The following is a 15,671-nucleotide window of genomic DNA, read 5'->3' as shown; positions in this document are numbered from 1 at the left end:
TTTTTGTTGTTACTGGTTTGTTCTACATAGTTGTAGCACATCATTTTTTTGTGTGTGTGTGAGGAAGATCAGCCCTGAGCTAACATCCATGCTAATCCTCCTCTTTTTGCTGAGGAAGACTGGCTCTGTGCTAGCATCTATTGCCAATCCTCCTCCTTTATTTTTTCCCCCAAAGCCCCAGTAGATAGTTGTATGTCATAGTTGCACATCCTTCTAGTTGCTGTATGTGGGACGCGGCCTCAGCATGGCCGGAGAAGCAGTGCGTCGGTGCACGCCCGGGATCCGAACCCGGGCCGCCAGTAGCAGAGCACGCGCACTTAACCGCTAAGCCACAGGGCCGGCCCTGTAGCACATCATTTTTGAAACACAATTTACTTTATTTAGATTTTGCTATGGTGAATTTTCTCTCAGCTTTTATCAGTTGTCAAAAGAAAAGGCAATTCCTCAAAAAAAACCCAGTAACCTTCTGGGCCTGAAAGCAGGGCATAAATTTCTCTCTGAGGAAAGTGCTCTTTCCTCCATACCAGGGAGAGAAAAGCAACTCTTATCTTCAAAGATGGAAAGTTGACACCAAGATCAGTTTGCATAACTAGACCTTACCAAAATAGCCCTTATATTCCATTAGATCCCCCCATATATTTCCGAGTCAATTCCCCACAATTTATTGTCCCTTGAAGCTCAGACCCTCTTTCTTTTGTTAAAAGGGCATATAAGCCCCCAAGTCTAACTACTTCTTTGAGTTTCACTTCTTTTCTTGAACTCCCATGCACATAAATGTTAATAAAAATTATGTGGGGCTGGCCCCGTGGCTTAGCAGTTAAGTGCATGCGCTGTGCTACTGGCGGCCCGGGTTCAGATCCCGGGTGCGCACCGACGCACCGCTTCTCCGGCCATGCTGAGGCTGCATCCCACATACAGCAACTAGAAGGATGTGCAACTATGACATACAACTATCTACTGGGGCTTTGGGGGGAAAAAAAAAGGAGGAGGATTGGCAATAGATGTTAGCTCAGAGCCAGTCTTCCTCAGCAAAAAGAGGAGGATTAGCATGGATGTTAGCTCAGGGCTGATCTTCCTCACCAAAAAAAAATATATATATATGTCTTTTCTCCTGTTAACCACTTTTTTTTGTCAGTTTAATTCACAGGACTCCAAGCACTGAACTTGAGAGTAGAGGAAAAGTTTTTCCTCCCTGACACACCCATGTTCATAGCAGCACTATTCACAATAAACAACAGGTGGAAATAACCCAAGTGTTCATCAATGGATGAATGGATGAACAAAATGTGGTATATACATACAATGGAATATTATTGAATCTTAAAAAGGAAGGAAATTCTGATACACACTATAACATGGATGAAACTTGAAGACATGCTAAGTGAAATAAAACAGTCACAAAAGACAAATCCTGTATGATTCCACTTATATGAAGTAACTAGAATAAATTTATAGAAACAGAAAGTAGAATGGTGTTTGCCAGGGGCTGAGGGAAGGAGGAAATGGGGAGCTGTTGTTTAATCAGTATGGAGTTTCAGTTTACAAGATGAAAAAGTTCTGGAGATTGGTTGGACAGCAATGTGAATATACTTAACACTACTGAACTGTACACTTAAAAAATGATTAATATGGCAAATTTTGTTATGTGTGTTTTACCACAGTTTAAAAAACCCAAACAAACCATCGAGTTACCATATGACTCAGCAATTCCACTCCTAGTTATATACCCAGGAGAAATAAAAACATAAATCCAGATAAAAACTTGTGCAAGAATGTTCATAGCAGCATTATTCATCATAGCCAAAAAAAATAGAAACAAGCCAAAAGTCCATCAACTAATACATTCATCAACACAATGTGGTACATTCATGTAATGGAATATTATTCAGCTATAACAGGAATGAAGTGCTGATACATGCTATAAATGAATGAACCTTGAAAACACCGTGCTAGGGGAAAGAAGCCAGACACAAAAAGCTACATATTGTATGATTCCATTTATATGAAATGTCCAGCAGAATAGGCATCTATAGAGAGAGAACCTAGGGCTAGGGGAGAGAGGTGGGAATGGGGAGTGACAGCTACTGTGTACAGTTCATTTTTGAGGCAAAAAAAATGTTCTAAAATTAGATTGTAGTGATGGTTGTACAACTCTGTCAATATACTATAAACCATTGAATTATACACTTTAAGTGTATGGTATGTAAATTAGATCTCAAAAAGCTGTTTAAAAACTGAATAAAAATCAAAAATAAGTATTTAGGTCTTAGCAAATTACTGAGTTCCAACAGCTCTAGTAGTTTAAGGTGAAAAGTCAAACAAAGCAGGCCCTTTGGCCTAAATCTCTAGTTAATTAAGGAGAAATTCTTTTAAGTTTGTTCTAATTCCTGGGCTCAGCAAATTCAGTCCAGAACCTTTATTTTTAACTCTGCCACGAATGTATTGTTTCTTTAATTCCTGGGTGTTGTCAAGGTGAAGAGGAGTAAAGGAGACTACTTTCCTAAATATTTACTGAGGGAGAAATTGGTACTGTTGTACTGTGTTGTCCCAGGCAACTTATTTATCTTTTGCTTCAACTTCACCATATCTAAAATGGTAACAATAACAAGTATAACTCCTGTTGTTACCACCCAACGTGGGGCCTTCTGCTTGCCGCAAGACATGCCAATAGTCAAGAGGCAAGGTGGTCGGAGAAAAAGGACTTTTTTATTACAGCTTGCTAGCAAGAGGGAAGATGGCCAGCTCATATCCAAAAGAACCATCTTAAGGGGGCACAAAATCTTACAGTAGTTATATAGGCCATGGGTTATTGGGGAGGGGGTTAGGAATGTTGACCTTCTGGTGTTACAGACTGGGAGTGCCACACCAGCTCTTTCAGTTTTCACTGATGATGTCTATCAGCATAGATTCTCTGTTCGGGGGTCATCACATTCCTAAGGAACTCAAAAAAACAGTTATCATCTTATCGCAGCTGGGAGGTACATGCACAAGCAGGGGTCATAAAATCTACAGAGCAGTTAGTTCTTCTGGAGGGTGCATATCCAGCTGGGTTAGTTTGTCAAAGGTCATTCAAAGTTACAATAGAGTTTTTCTTTTCCACAATATGGCTTCCCTTATGTCAACCTTGTCTTGAGCCGGTATCACTGTTTGCTTGCATAAGAAAAAGAGATTTACTGAGTGTCTCCAGTGGAAAACCAGCCATTGGTTAGAGCACACCCTTATGAATTATCTGTTTCTAGACCTTCATTGCTGTAGGGGAAGAAAAACTTCCTTCTGCTGTATTAGGTTATGTGTCTGGGCCTGAGAATTAAACTGACATAAGAGAAATTAACAGGAAAAAAGCATACAAATTTTATTTAATATTTTTATGTGCCCATGGGAGACTTCATAAGGAAAATGAAGACCAGAAGAAGCAGTCAGGACCAAGAGTTTATATCGTTTTTAAACAAAAAAATGATAAATTTTTGGAAAAGTGACAAGACAAAGGGGTTTAAGATAGGGGCAGTAAATTGTGGGAAAGTGACTAGGAAATATGTGGGGAAACTAGTGGAAGATCAGGACTATTTTATTAGGTCTGTTCGTACAGATCCATTTCGGTGGGGGCTCCTAGTCTCTATTGATGAATGTTCTTCTCTTCCTGGTACAGGGAGGGCACCTCTCTGAGGGCAATGTTACGACCTGCTTTTAGGTTGAAAGCGGGAGCACAGAGAGGCCTTCCTACCTCTGCTGTTTCTCAAGTGCCTTCAGCTCAAAATACTCAACATGCCAGAGAGGCATATCTTGGGGTGGCGTGTTCTGAACCCCTTCATTGCCCTTGAGTTACTTTACAATTCTGTAATTGTAAATAACATATGAAAATGCAAAACAATTCTTGCCTAGAGACATGCAAATTAATCCTGCCAAGTGGAGATTCAGTTGGATTCTCTTTCCCCTGAACCTTGGAAGAAGTCAGATTACTATCTATTTGTAAATTCTTTTTGACATTCCTTTACTCCATATAAATTTGTATTTCTTTAACTTCTCCTTTCAACTGGTTGTAACATCTTACTGGTTCCCTCATTAATAATTAATTAAAATTTTAACTTGTGTTTCTTTTTTTTTAATGTGTATGAGAGTCCTGTTTTACCTTTTTTGAAAACTATTTTTTACCTTTCTGTTTCTGGTAAACAAGAAGGAGCACTTCTAGTTGCAGGCTTTCTCCAGTTAAACTGAGAGGATCAACATTTACTTGATTAAAGGTTTCACCATAGGCTTATTTTATTTTTTAACTATACCTCTGGTAATGACATCAATGGAAATTTGCCTTTCAAACATTAGATAGGAATAGTAATAAGAGCTTCCATTTACTGAGTACTTAATAAGTTCTGGGCACCATTTTAAGCACTTTATTTGCATTATCCCTATGAGGTAATACTGAGAACCAAAACCCTCTATTCCCACACTCGGCCTGAGCACTGACAACCAAAACCTTCCTTTCTGCCTGCAATCACAGGGCTGCTATTTCACTGTCTTTGCTAGCATTGCTTTACTCTTCCCAGACTGTCTTGCTCAAGCAAATGGTTTGATTGCACCTTATAAGAATTTCCCATCAACTCTTTGGTGGAAGGCGTTAACAGACAGTTTGTGCACTACAATTCTTTGAATCATACTATATGGCAATAAAAAGAAATGAAATTCTTATACATGCTACAGCATGGATGGACACTGAAAACATTATGCTAAGTGAAAAAAGCCAGTCACAAAGGATCTCATATTGTCTGATCCATTTATATGAAACATAACAGGTGTGGAGACCCACTGGGACCCCTGGAGTTCACATAGAGATTATTTTAAATGGAAGACATTTGACTTACAGCAGATGAAGAAGGAAGCCTTCTCTGAGCTAACGTGATCTGACAAGAAGACAAAGGCTTCCAAGAGTGAAGCTGCCACAAGCCCTCTGAAGGAGCTGCACAACCAGCAAGACGCCTGAGCACTCACACTCACCCGGGAAGAGAAACTGCATACACAAACTTCACCACAAACTGCCACACTGGGTATTTGTTTCCCTAAAAGCCCATTTATCTTTCCTAAAAATAAAACAAAACAAAAAAAAACTCCAGCAAATCATTTGTTCTTCACATGGAAGCCCTTTCTCTCCCCTCCCTTCCTCCTATTAAACTGATATATAAACCCCTGTCTCTAGCTGTTCAGAAAGCCTCTTCATCTGAATGGTCCCGCATGCCTATGAATAAAACTTGTTTTCTTTTCTCCTGTTAATCTGTCTGTTGCTAATTTGAAGGGCCCCATCATTGAACCTAGAGGAAAAGGTTTTTCTCCCACCATAGGCCAATAGGTAGAACAGGTAAATCTACAGAGACAGAAAGCAGATTGGTGGCTGTCTAGTGGTGGTGGGTGGTGGATTGGGGGAAGATGGGGAATGACTGCTAACCGGTCGGGGTTTATTTTGGGGGTAGTGAAAATGTTCTAATGATTATGATGATGGTTGCACAACTCTGTGAAATTACTAAAAACTGTTGATTTGTACACTTTAAATGGGCAAATTGCATGGTATGGGAATTATATCTCAACAAAGTTCTTATCTAAAGATGATTCTTTAAATCCCTCCTCTCAAATCTTTGCGTTGCTTATTTCACCAATCCTAAACAGCTGTATCATGATTCTTACTCAATCTTATCCTCAATCAAGTCTCCAGTATTGAAAGAATTGCCTGAAATCAAACTTTGAATTCTCAATTTGGATTTACTTTTCCCCTCTGAAATACTGCCAAAGCTCAGTCCAGGTGGTGTTCTCCCTTACTGCAGTAAGCAATAAACTCAGTTTTTTCCTATTGACAGAAAGGGCTGGTTTGGGAGTCAGCTTTTGTGTGTGTGTGTGTGTGTGTGTGTGTGTGTGTGTGTTAAAATATATACAACATGAAATTTATCATTTCAACCATTTTTAAGTATACGGTTCTGTGGCATTAAGCACATTCACATTATTGTTGCAACCATCACCACTATCCATCTCTAGAACTTTTTCATTATCCCAAACTGAAACTTCATAACTATTAAACCAATAACTCCCCATTCTTCCCTGTCCCCAGCCCCTGGTAACCACTATTCTACTTTCTCTCTCTATTCTAGGTACGTCATATCAGTGGAATCACAATATTTGTCCTTTTGTGTTTCGCTTCTTTCACTTAGCATAATGTTTTCAAGGTTCATCCATGTAGCATGTGTGAGAATTTCATTCCATAAGCCCCTCAATTCATCCACATTCAACCCTCAATCCATAACCTTCAGTCTCCTACCTTCTACTCTATTTCATCCTCTCCTTCATTTCTGAAACATAAATCTGATCTCATTCCTTCCCTAATTCAAATGTTTTCACGTAAAAGTCAGGATATGGCAATCCATTGCTAAATCCACCCTGCAAGAGTGTTTCATTTGGCCTTCAGTTTTTCCGACATTTAAAAATTCAGGAGATTTCACATGAAAATCCTGATTTCTGGCCTCTGTTGAATTTTATCATCTTGCAACATTTCCTGCATTGCCAAATGGCAGCAACTACCCGAAACTAAGTAACAGCCTCCTCCACCCAGTCCATCTTGCTCAGCCTGCTTTGCTGGGCCTGCAGACGTCTGACTTTACAAGCCATGTCTGAATGGTTCCTCTGGGTCTACAGGAAAAAGTCAAGACAAAACTGTCACCTTAAGCAGCAATGGGAAGTAAAGGATTAGATATATCTACTTATCAACTTAACACTATCTTCAAAATAGTGCTGAGTGAAAAAAGTATGAAACAGGCTCAAATCTATGGCATATCATTTATGTAAGTTAAAATTATGTATACATAGCATGGTGACTATAATTAATAATACTGTATTGAATATTGGAAAGTTGCCAAGAGAGTAGATCTTAAAAGTTCTCCTTACGAGAAAAAAAATTTTGTAACTCTGTATGGTGATGAATGTTAACTAGACTTATTGTGGTGATCATTTCACAACACATACAAATATTGAATCATTATGTTGTACACCTGAAACTAATATAATGTTATATGTCAATTATATCTTAACAAAAAAAGTCAAAAAATTGTGTATATATTATAACACACATCACATTTTACAAGAATATATTCAAATACAATGATACATATCAAACACATTGGAACATTTGTGTAGGAAAAGGGGTGGAAAATTGGTGATAAAGGGGAATGTATAAATGAAAAAAATAAACAGGAAGGGCCTTTCCCAGACCATGACGACAGTGTATTATGAACTGAGAAGTACAATGAACTCAATCAGCTGTAACTGTGTCTTGACATGAGTACAGCCATGTTTGACCATTCCATTAACCTACAGCCACCAACACACAAAGAAATATAAAGCTGCTTTCTGTGTGGTGGGAACTGGCCCTTCTCCCACAGAGACAGTTGCAATTTGTAAGAATTTCAAGGTCCTTTGGGCGTCATGGCCTGGGGCAGACAGGCCATCTGTGCTGGGCTGGGGTGATAACCAGGGGAAACAATGCACGTACACAACTGCCCGGCTGGGAGGAGGCTCAGTGCACGTATGCCACTGATAACCATTTGTGCATGGGAACACTGAATGCTTTCTCTGTAAACTCTGTAACTGCTTATATAAACTGCTGGAAACCGAGGCCTGGTGAGAGTCTCACCTGTGGAAGGGACGCCTTGCCCAGGACGTGTGATTCTCGCCCAGCCGTGTCAATTGAAGGGACTCTCCCGGCAGTGGGGCATGGATGTTGTGAGTAACAGATCTGATGTGTTCTCTTTTCGGTCAACCTGGTTTTTCTCTTTCCAGTTGATTTGTGTCATTTCCCTTCAGTCGATGTGGATGTTTTCCCTTTCCAGTTGATCTGATGTTTTTCCCTCTCGTTATATGATCTATTCAAATCCGCTGGTATCTCAGTCAATGTGGATGTCTTCCCGTTCCAGTTGAGCTGATGTTTTTCCCTCTTGATATTTGACCTATTCAGATCTGTTTGCGGACTATCGCCTTTACTGTCCCCTATATAATAAAATATACCTTTGGTCCATTTGTTTGGAGTGGAAAGTTTCTTTTACGTCTCCTATCGAATCCCCAAACCCCTCATAACAAACTGATACCCAAAAAAGTGTAAAACAAAAAAAAGAAGTTAAAACTCCTTAGCATGTCATATATCAAGCTCTATGATGGTCCCTGCTCACCTTACCAGCCTCTCCTTCCTATTCCCTCTCCCATGGAATCTGTGCTTGCAGTTCCTGAATTCACCTTACCTCTCTCTCATTCTAAGCTGGAATGGTTATTCTTCCTGTCTACCCGAAGAGATTTCGCTAGTCCTTCAAGACTTAACAGTAATGTCCCTTCCTTCAGAAAGCCTTCCCTGACATCTCTAGCCAAGCTATAGAGCTTCCTTTTGAGTTTTCCCTTATTAAATCTCAAATTGCACTTTCACATTGCTGTAATTATTTACATACAAATGTTTGCTACAATACTGACAAACCCCTTGAAAGTATGGACTAGTCACTTGTGTATCCTTAGCACTTGTGTCAGGACTGGGTCCAAGGTAGATGCTTGATAAATAATTTGGGATCAGTTATGAACCAGAAGTTTGTGTCTTCAATTTTAGCAAACAGTATAGAACAATGGTTAAATGTATAAACTTTGAGGTGACATGGATCTGTGTTTGTATTGGTTCTGCCACTTATTATCTGTTTGTCCTTGGGCAATTACTTAACCTCTCTAAATCTCAGTTCCTTATCTGTTAATTGAGAGAAATGATTGATAACACACCATTCCTATAGAGTTGGCTTGAGGTTTAAATTAAGTAATGTATGTAAAATACAAGCCCAGTTTCTGCCATATAGGAAGCCCTTAATGAATAGTAGTTATGCTGATCAATAATTTATTTGGATATTTTAGTTCAAGTGAATAAAGTAAAACTTCTACTTTTTCACTTGCAAATTCCTGCCTGACAGGACATTATAATCTATTATTCATAACATCTTTCAATGGCTGAAACATATTTTCACTGGTTTATTCGTGCATGGGATCTTTGCCAACTGAATTTTGGCCCCTTCCACCTACTTACAGACCATGTGGCCAAGACTCCTAGAATACATGATTCCAGTGATGGCCAAAGAGGCAGCTAGCAAAATCTTACCGATGCACAGTTTACAATGCATTTTTCTCATTAAATGCATAAATTTAATTGCAAGTGTTTAGACTATTTACATTTAATGTGATTATTGACTGAATTTAAATCTAACATCTTATTGTTTTCTATTTGTCCCACCTATCTTTTCCCCCTTTTTTCTCTTTCTCTGCCTTCTTTTGGATTAACTGAGTATCTTTTATGATTCTATCTTATTTTGTCTGTTGGCTTATTAACTATCACTCTTTGATTTGTTATTTTACTGGTTGTTTTAGGGTTTACAGTTTACATCTTTAACTTATTACAGTCTACATTCAAGTAATATTATATTCGTGTATAATATAAGAATCTTAAAACAGTATACCTTTATTTCTATTTTCCTGGCCTTTGTGCGATTGTTGTCGTACATTTTACTTCTACATATGTTATAAACCTCCAATATATTAATATTATTTCTTTAAACAGCCCATTATCTTTGAAAGAGATCTAAAAAATAAGAAAAAGCTTTTATACTTACTCACATATTTACCATTCTTAGAACTCTTCATTTCTTTGCGTAAATCTGGGTTTCCATCTGGTTTGATATTCCTTCTTCCTGAAAAACTTCCATTAACATTTCTCGTGGTTCAGATCTGCTGGTGATGAATACTTTTACCTTGTCTATATCTGAAAAAGCCTTTATTTCACCTTTATTTTTTTTAATATATTGAGCTGAAATTCACATAACATAAAATTAACCATTTTAAAGTGAACAATTAAGTGGCACTTAGTGCCTTCACAGTGTTTTGCAACTATCACATTTTGTTCCAAAACATTTTCATCACTCCAAAATAAAACCTTGTACCCATGAAGCAGTTTCTTCCCATTCCCTGTCTCTCTCCAGGCCCTGGCAACCACCAATCTGCATTCTGTCTCTGCGGATATCTCATATAAAGGGAATCATTATAATATGTGGCCTTTTGTAACTGGCTTTTCCACTTAGCATAATGCTTTTGAAATTCATTCAGTTGTAGCATGTATTAATACTTCATTCCTTTTTATGGCTGAATAATATTCCATTGTATGTATATACCACATTTTGTTTATCTTTTCATCCATTGAGGGACATTTGGGCTGCTTCCACCATTTGACTCTTGTGAACAGCACTGCTACGAACATTCATGTGCATGTATTTGTTTGAGTCCCTGTTTCAGTTCTTTAACGTCACCTTCATTTTGAAAAATATTTTGCTGGGCATAGAATTCTGGGTTGCAAATTTTTGCTTTGAACACTTTAAAGAGGTTGCTACATACTTTTATGACTTGCATTGTTTCTGATGAGAAGTTTGCTGTCATTCTTATCTTTGTTCTTCCAAATATAATGTTTCTTTTTTCTCTGATGGCTTTTAAGATTTTCTCTATCATTGATTTTAAGCAATTTGATTATGATGTGCCCTGCTGTAGTTTTCTTCATGTTTCTGATGGTTGAGGTCTTAGATCTGTGGGTTTATAGTTCTCATCAAATTTGAACATTTTTCAGCCACTATTTCTCCAAAAATTTTATTCTTACCTTCCCTACCTCACTCTCCTTTAGGCACTCCAAATGCATGTATATTAGGTCTCTTGAACACGTCCCATAGCCCACTGATTCTCTTTTTATCTCTGTTTCATTTTGTATATTTTCTATTGCTGTGTGCATCTTCAAATTCACAAATCTTTTCTTTTGTAGTGCCTAATCTGCTTAAATTCCATAAAACATATTTTTCATCTCAGATATTGTAGTTTAAATCTCTAAAAGTTTGATTTGGACCTTTTTTGTATCTTCATGTATCAACTTAATTTATTCTTTACCTTCTTAAACATATGTAATACAGTTACGATAATTCTCTTTATGTCTTTACTTATTCTGTTGTTTGTGTTATTCATGAATCTATTTCTATTGATTGGTTATTCTCCTCATTGTGCATAATATTTTCCTGCATCTTTGCATGCCTGCTTATTATTTTTTGAATGCCAAACATTATGAATGTCTGCTCGTTGGGAGTTGGATATTTTATACTCTTGAGCCTTTTTTTCTGGATATAGTTAACCTCGTTGAACCACTTTGGTACTTCCAAGGATGAGGACGGCTTTTCAACTTTGTTAGGTAGGACCAGAGCAGCCTTTAGTAGGGGCTAGTTTTTCCCACTACTGAGGCAATATCTTTCCAGGCATTATTCTACCCTATGTCCTTTAATTACCAAGTTTTTTCCACTCTAACTGGTGGACACAAAGCTTTCCTAGCTCTTTGTGAGGTTCAGGGATTATTTCCTCTAATCCTTTTGGGTGACTCTTCCTCAAACTTGAGTAGTTTCCTCACATTTGAGCTCTGATATGTACTCAGCTGCACATGCAAGAAGGTCTCTCTGCAGATCTCTAGGGCCTCCACCCCTCTCTGCACTCTTTCTTCTCTGGTGGACTCTAGCCACCTTTGCCTCCCGGGACTCCAACTCCATCTCCTAAACTCAGGGAGACTGCTAGGTTCCACATGGGTTTCCACTTTCTGTGCTGCAGCCTCCACACAGTGAGATAGAGCCATAGTAGGCTCATCTCACTTGTTTTCCCCTCTTAGGGATCACTGTCCTGTATCAGCTGATGTCTAATATCTGAAAACATATTGTTTCATGTATGTTGTCTGTTTTGCAAGTTGTTTCGTATGGGGGGTTGTGGTAAGTCCAGTCCCTGTTACTACATTTTGGCCAGAACAGGAATTTCCCTCCTACGTAATTTAATTTGATTCTTAATTACTCTGCAGTAGATAATGTTATTATAGAGGAGGCATCTGAAACTTGGAGAAATGAAATAACCTTGCTCAGAGCTTGGCATGGTATATGACCTATGGGCACTAAAATGAAACAGACAAAAACAAAAAAGCAAAAAACACAAACTCTCCTGATAGAAGGTAAAATGGCAAACAGAGAACAGTAACAAAAATCCTCTGACTCCCAACACTATGCCCTTTCCGCATCTATCACTACCTCAGGGCCATGTTTCTCAATGTTAAGTCCAAGCCAACCCGCATCACAGACACTTGGACAGCTGGTTGAAAGTGCAAATTTCTGGGTTCCATCCCTGATATACTGAATCAAAATCTCTGGTGGGAATGTGTATTTCTAACAAATTCCCCACACCTTGCCTTAAGAAATAGAAAAGGCTCCACCAGAACATTTGAGTTTATCCTCTCTCAAATCTCTTCAGGAATCTTTCTCTAGCTTCTCTTTTTGGTTTCTTCAACTTTCCTTTGTATCTGGCTCTTTCCCCTTACAAAAAATATTCAATTTTCTCCCAACTTAAAGAAAGGCTCTTTTAGTTCCAATTACCTAATGCCTGAGCTCTTCTCCTTCACACTTAAGCTTTCCTCAACGAAAACTTTTCCACTGAAGTATAACATATATACAGAAAAAAGCACAAATTTTAAGCGCTCAGCTCAATAAATTTTCTAAGTGAACCATCCATGTAACTCCCACCCAGATCAATAAATAGAACATTACCAGCAACCTAAATGTCCTCCTCACTTCCGTTCCTCCCTCCTTCCCAGATATAACCATTAACATGATTTCTATTACCTAGATTAGTTTTGCCTGCGTTTTACTTTATATAAGTAGAACTGTACAGTACACATACTCTTACATTTGGGTTCTTTTGCCTAACAATTTTATGAGATTGATCCATTTTCATTTATACAGTATTCTACCTTATAAATGTGCCAAAACATTTTTATCCATTTGTTGTTGATGGATGTTTTGGTTGTATCCAGAATTTGGCAGTTAGGAATAGTGCTGCTATGAATATTCTTGTGCATGCCTTTTGGGGAACTCTGAAGTTAGAGGGAGTACAGTCAACAAGACCATCCTTACTTCTGACACCAACTGCAGATTCAGGAGTCCCCAAGACCTCCCTTAGTTTTGATAATTTGCTAGGACTCACAGAACTCACTGGAAGCTGATACACTCATGGTTTCAGTTTATGCTGCTTCATTTCGATGCATTTTCCCTGGGTGATATCTTCTACTTATATCATTTCAACTATCATCTATATGCCGACGATTCCCAAATCTGTATTGCTACCCAGAGCTCTTTCCTGAGTCCAGATGCAACTGCCTATTAAAATATATCCACTTGTATATATGGCAGGCACCCGAAACTCAACATGTCTAAACCTGAATTTATCTTCCTCCATAATTCCTACTTCTCCTTTATTTCCAATTTCAGGTAATGACATTTCTATCCATCAAGTTAGCCAACTTAGAACCGCAGGAGCCATTCCCGAGCCCTTTTTCTCTCTACCTCCTCACCCAATCATCAAGTTCTAAGTTTCTTCCTTCTTGTTATCCCTCTAAACTGTTTTCTGCAGATTCAGGCTTTCATCATTCCTCCCTTGAATAATGCAATTATTCACTGCTGCCAATGTTGTCTGCCCCAAATCCATGTGTCTTGTTGCTACTAGAATGGTATTTCATAAATGCAAATATAATCGTATCATTTTCCTTAAAGCTCCTCAGTGGCTCCTTGCTGCCACCAAGACAGTGTTCAAACTTTATACGATGACATAAAAAGCTATGATATAACTGCCTATCTCAACTTTCACTAATTCATACACTTATTCTCCCACCAAATTTTTGAGTACCTACTCTAATGTTAGACATCGTGCTAGGCAATGGGAATATAAAAAAGAACAAAGCAGTAATAGTCTTCCCCTAGTCTAACGGGAGAGAAAGATAATTAAATAAGTAATTACAATTTAGCAGGATGAATTCTTTGATAAGGGGAGTTCAGGGTGCTCCAGGAGCTACAGAGAGATGGTTGGGAAGGGTTTCACAGAGGATGTGATGAATGAGGAGGACTCCGCCAGGAGAAACGTATATGTGTGGAGGGGCCAGAGGGAGGCAGAGGGAATGCCAGATGAAGACCTGGAAGAAACAGAAACATTGGAGTGTTTTAGAAATTATGACTGAAATACAGAGTATAGAGAAGCATGTGGTGAAACAGGTATGCAGGCATACCTCTTTATTTATCAGATCCCCAGAGCCTTTATTAACTATAATGAAGATAAAGAGTTTATGCTTTATTCTGATGGAAATGGGAGCCACTGAAGGGCTTTTAAGCAGGGAGAATAATAATCAGATTTCTATTTTCTAAAGCTCTGTCTATTGTGTGGGGAATGGATTAGAGGTGGCAGACTGGAAGCAGGAAGACTTTTGCAATAATTTAGGTGAGAGATGGTGGCAGTAGACATGGAATCAAGGGGATGGATTTGAGGGCTTTTTGGGGGTAGAATCGAAACTACTTTGTGATTGATTGGAGGTGGGAGGTAAAGAAGCAGCAGCCAAATAGGACTTTGTCGTGTTTGCGGCCATACTGTCCTTGTATGTGTTCCTGGAACACACCAAGCAAGTTTTTGCCTTAGGGCTATGTATTTGCTTCCCTTAGCTAACCCTGGATCTTTACATGACTGGCTTCTTCTCTGCATTCAAATCTCAACACAAAATTAGCTCCTCAAACATGCCTTCCCTTCCTACCCTCCGAACAGCCAATGGTAGCCACCCTACCAGCCGTTCTCTATGACATTTCCATGGGGTTTTTTCTATCATTTATCACTATTATCTTATTTTATTCTATTTTATCCTATCCTGTCTATTTGCTTGAATGTAAACCCCATTAAAGCAGACATCTTGTCTGTCTTGCTTACCACTAAATCCTATTATTTCAAAAAAGTCTGGCAAATAGAGAACACTCAATAAATAGGAAGTTTATCTCTTGCCATTTCTCCTCATATTCTAATTCCAGCCATAATACTCTAAATACGCTGAGTAGCTTTGCTTGCGTTGCTTCCTCTGTGTAGAATCCCCTCCCCACCCTTTCTTCTTTTTGCTAACTCCTCATTGGCCCCCAAGACTGTGTCTTTATCACATTGCATTACCTTGTCTGTTTTCCCACTGGAACAAGGAAGTTGAGGGCATCACGTATTCCAAACACCTAGCCAAAATAGATAGATAACAGGCACTCGGTAAATGTTTATATGGATCACCTGGAAGCTTGTTAGAAATGCAGAATCTTGGCCCTCACCCCAGATAGAATGAATCAATCTGCATTTAGCAAGGTCTCCAGGTGATTTGTTTTCCCATTAAAATTCGAGGAGCACTACTTTAGTGATGAGAATACTCAGCCTAAATTTAACTGGGAGGCCTTGTAGTGATCCATTAGGGAAGGCAGGTATGGTAAAGAAAAGGGCATGGCACTGGGAATCCAAGAAAATCGGTTGGAATTTTTTATCAGTTACAACGCTTAAATGGTTGTTGTGAAATAATGAATATGAAAGGCCTGGTACACGGTAGATGTTTAATAAATCATAGTATCTCTCTCTCCTGGAAGATTCCAAGGCTGGTAACTAGGAGATCTGGCCTGTAGATCTGGTATTGTCACCAATTCACTAAATCATGGAATCACATAATTAGAAGGGAACTCATATAGATACCATTTATTTTAGCAACCTTACGTTATAGATCTAGAAACTAA

The sequence above is a fragment of the Diceros bicornis genome, chromosome 7, assembly GCF_020826845.1.
Source record: "Diceros bicornis minor isolate mBicDic1 chromosome 7, mDicBic1.mat.cur, whole genome shotgun sequence".
NCBI lineage: Eukaryota > Metazoa > Chordata > Mammalia > Perissodactyla > Rhinocerotidae > Diceros > Diceros bicornis.
This window is presented reverse-complemented; position numbering follows the sequence as displayed.